Genomic DNA, 4,912 nt, shown 5'->3' with positions numbered 1-4,912 from the left:
GGTTGATCTATGATTTGAGGTTTATGGGTTCCTACAACGATCTCAAGTAAATATACAGTAAGTAACTAGGTTCACAATAAAATATTTATGGATATGTAGTGGATTTTTTAATGCATATGTAAGGTATGTACAAAAGTTACTGAGTTCACGGGAACACACACCTACTAAGCTAGATCTGCCCTTGATAATGGCCTTATATTTTATTTGTGGATAGTGGCTTGTTAGCGTATTTACCCTTAAAATGAGTAATAATTAAATTTGTTTGTAGTTTAAAGGATACGTGATTTAATTTAACGCGATTGATCTAGGAATAACAAATAATTAAATTAAAGAGAGATAAAATGATCCAGCCAAACGCCATGGAATAATAAAGCCTAGCTTTGAATTGAATGCTGAGACTGCTCTGATCGAGCCCTCTATACAGGCTCAGTTGTAATTAAAGAAAAGAGGAACTGAAGAACACTTTGAACAATAGCTAGAAGAAAAAGATGAACTTTATTACTTTGATATGCATGCCACCAGTGGTTTATATTGAAAATATTCTTCCCTTTATATAGTAGGGAAATTTCAATCCTAGTACAAGTCTAAATAACGTAAAAATCTTCTCTTTTCGGTAAATGTTGAACTGCAGTTGATATCGGCGGGATTTGCACCGTAATACCCGATTGAGGGCGGATATTATGGCTCCCCGCTTATCGTGCTTAACTGTTACTCTTTTTCCATAGCCTCGAACCTTCACTATACCCGGACCCGATGTTCAGCCGTGTCTGATCCCGCATGCATAGTTCGTCCTCCCTGAGCTTAGAATTGAGGAACCCTTCGGCTTTACTCGAGGTTGCGCTAGATCATGATTCTCTCTCGTTTCTTTATCGGGAAATCGGAGAAAACATTATCCCTGATTTTTACCTGTACACAGATAGTCCCCTCACTTTTTGTAGAGCAGATTTATCAAAGCGACAAGAAGTGATTAATTGACCTCGACTCCTTTCTTCGTACACTACAATCGGGTCAATGAGTCAGTGAAATACCCCATCAGTCGTGTTGTTCTGACTTCGGACATGGGTTAGTCGCCGGTTGACCGTCCTCGAATGCGAAATGTTATTACCTCTCCCCTATAAGAGCTTCAGTTCTTTTTTTTACTTTTTTCCTTTCCGATTTCAAAACTTCTTAATTTACCCTTGAACATTTTACTTACTCCTAATCCCTTCAAATCTTCATACTTTATCCTTGAATCCTTAAGTTTGACCTTCAAACCTTCATACCCTTCTTCATACATTCATATTCCCATAATTCGATGATGAAAACTTCGAAATCTGTCCCCCAACATATCACCTCTTCAACTTCTAACCCAGCCATGGATGTCAAGGTGGTCGTACTTGAAGTGACTCCGGAACCTCCTCTAAAGAATTTCATCCCCGGAGGCTGATCTATAGAAAACAACTTTAAGGTCGAAAAATCCTCCAAGCAAGGGGATCGAGGCGATGAGTTGTGGAGGTACACATGCTCCATCACCGAGGACATGCTCCCGATGGTTCGGGAGGACTGAAAGTGGGAGGGAAAGGAAGTGGTTGTCCCTGGACATGATGAGGACATCACCACACATGTTTATACATACCCCTTAAGGCTTGGCTCGGTGGATACAATAGTCCTCAAGTTTTGCAAAATGTGCGAGGTCTACCTCGAGCAGATTCACTCGTCCTTTTGGAGGATTGTGATCCTCCTCCATCACTTCGTCAATAACATGGAGGAACCTTGATTTACCATTGACCATCTGCTTTGCTTCTACAGTCCGCGAATCTTCCGACGGTGATTAATCAAGCTCGTCTGTCTGGCAAAGAAAGCTTCATTCTCATGCATTGATGAAAACAGGGATTGAGGCTGGCATGGGAGATTCGTTCGGGTGAAAATCGAGGATCTCATTCTCCGCGAGTTCCTGCCATTCCCTGAAAAATGGAAACTAACACGTAAGTTCCTCCCCTATTGAGTACTTAGAATACTTTTTGAGTTTTGTTCCTCTTTCTCATCACCTGGTTCTATCATTTTGCAACGGTTGCCCGAGTCCCCAACATAGTTCCTTGCTTCAAAGAGTGGGTCGAGGGTATTTGCAAAGAATTATTGTACTTCTAGCCTGAATGGTGCAAACTCTCAAAGGTTAAGTGGGGGGCCGTTCCCATGGTGAGTGTTCTCCCCTCGATTGATTTTCCTTTTTCTATTCAACTATTATCTTTCCTAAGTCCCTTTCTTCCTTCCAGAGGTTTGTCCAAGACCACTGATCTTCGGGCAGTGGATAAGTTTGAGACTCCGTCCTCACCTGCTAAACCCTCCACTTCAGGACAGCCTACCGTCGAGGCCACTGTGAAGAAGAAAGAGAAAAATAGAAAAAAGAAGGGGTCTTCCGATTCCCGGATGCCGAGGCCAAGAAGAAGAGGGTCGCGGTCAGGGTCCGAAAGAGCAACAAGAAGAGTACCCAGGACAGGGTACCGGACCCCGAATCCCATTACCGGCTCAGGGACTACCCTGAAGATGATGACTTGGAGTTCGTCGCCCATGGGCTGGCCATTGATGCAGAAGAGTGAGAAACATCAGAGGGAAGTGACCGGGAGGACAGACCCGTTTTGGTTTGGGAGCCCGAAGGAAAGCCAGTGACTACAGCCTCTCGAGAAGCTACTTGAGAGAAGCCGCTGGTATCATTGGCATTCTAGATTCGCCGTCTCACAAGGAGTCCCTATTTGACAAAACATAGGCCATCAAAGAAAACCCAACCGATACATCACAGGCCGTAGACGAAGCCCTCAACCTGTTCATTAAAGGCATGGACATCGGTGCATTGGAGGACAACTCCGGGTTTGGTCACCTGGAGATCCTGAAAAAGGATGTGCTGTCGGAGTTAGGTAGTCCGAGCTTGATCCCAAAGCTGGTGAAGCAGTTCCCTGCCCCGAGCGTGGATCCTGACCGAAAAAGAACAGTCATGTTTACGATCCCGGCGGATACCCAAGTGCTATCTGGACCGGTTAGAGTTGCCAGCTACCTTCGCTTCTTGGTGACCAAAGAGGATCAAGTGAAGATGAATGAGGTGGATGCACCGAGCCTTTTCATCGAGGCACAATAGGCACTGAACATGGTATGCTTTTCTTTCTTTGTATCCCTTGAAGGGTCATTTAACCTTAGCATATTCTTATGATCTCATTATTTTGTTTCTCAAGACTCGGTGCTTCATCACGAGAGCTTTCATTGGTTTAGGATGGAGGTGAGCCAGCTCGAATTTGATCTCAAAGAATAGGCCCGACAGAAGGACATGTACAAAGCTCTTAGCGAGCAAAGAGATGAGGTCCTCAAGGACCTCCCCATCCTCCAAGATGAGCTGGATAAAGCTCAAAAGGAGGCCTCATGACTGAAATGGAAGTATGTCATTCTGGTCGAAAAGGTAAGGGTATTTGAGATTAATAACGAGAGGCTAAGCACACCTGATAACGCCGCAACCTCATAGGTCCAAGAGGACGTAGACCTGATCGACCAGTTCTGGGCCGAGATGAATGAGGTCAAAGCCTCGGCCAAGGCGTTAAGGAGCAAGATAGATCTTCTGGCCTCAGAAAAGGAGGCTACTAAAGAGGACATAGCATCGCCCAAGGACCAGCACAGGGTGATGAAGGTTAAAACCAACAAGTGGTCTCAGTTGAATGATGACCTTCGAGCACAACTGGACATGGGAAGTATCGGAACGGGGTGCCCTCGGCCAGGAGTACACCACATTGAAGTCCAAGATAGAGGTAGCTTCGACCGATTCCTCCAAGGTCCAGGATATGCTAGCCTAATACAAGAATGACGTGGAGATAGACGAGTCTGTTTAATAAAAAAGACCGAGTATATAAAGTGGCTATCCCGGAGGGAGACCCTCGAGGATATTCATGCCCGAGGGTTTGATCTATCGGTCAAGATCGAAGAGGCAAAGAGGCTTGAGGTCGAGGTCGAGGAGATATATGAGCCTAAGGGTTCAGACAGTGAATCGGGTTCTAGTGAAGACTAGGTAGAAATTCCTTAGTTTATTTTCATACATTTTTATATATTTTATTTTGGGGCCGATTTATAGTGCCTCTATAAATACTTTAGACATATATAAAAAACTTCCTTCAGCTATACTGTGTCCTTTACTTTTCATCATCCACTTACAACTCTTTGTTTGAAATATGTCATTAATGCCTTAGCATAGAATTGGTCATAATTTAGAGTGTTCGTTTCCCTAGAGCCCGAATGAGGCCTAGTTTAAGCAATAACTCCGAGTTGCTTTGGCTTCGAATTATCTGATAAAAATGAGTCTTAAAAATACTTGAATGTTTCAGCCGGACACGATGATATTTTGCCGAAGGTGGCTTTATTTTATAGCTGGGTAGTATTGTTTCATAAGTTATACCATGTGTAAGGACCTTACTTTCTACGTATGGACTTGGGCATCTCCGAGCCATTTTAAGTTGGTCGTAGCCTTACATGATCGGGCCCTACCTATTCGGGATTCGATAGCCCGAGTTGTCCGATCTTATTATCGAGCAGCAGTCCCCGACTCGGGGAGACCTGTGGGCTCTAGGATTTTGAACCCATTAAGAACTTAACGATAATATCGTTGGTGGAAATGTGAAGTGATGAAATATAGAGGGCAAATTTCTTTTATTACTTTGCATGTAGAGTACATTATTGAAGGCACAAAAGCTTTTTGTCACGGCAAGAATGAGCTACACGGGCACAGTTCATTTGATCGTTTGACCCTTAAACTTACTTCTAATATTCAAGTCATGGCTTTTAACATCAAATAAAAAATGCCTTCTAAGGATCCTGACTGAGGGCGTAAAGGCTCCCTCAGTATTCGAGACTGAGCTCATGAGGGCTCGAATACTATCGATCTAGTACGAGTGATCAGCAA

The sequence above is a fragment of the Nicotiana tabacum genome, chromosome 4 (assembly GCF_000715075.1).
Source record: "Nicotiana tabacum cultivar K326 chromosome 4, ASM71507v2, whole genome shotgun sequence".
In the NCBI taxonomy this organism is placed as follows: Eukaryota; Viridiplantae; Streptophyta; class Magnoliopsida; order Solanales; family Solanaceae; genus Nicotiana; species Nicotiana tabacum.
Note: the sequence above shows the minus strand (reverse complement) of the source record.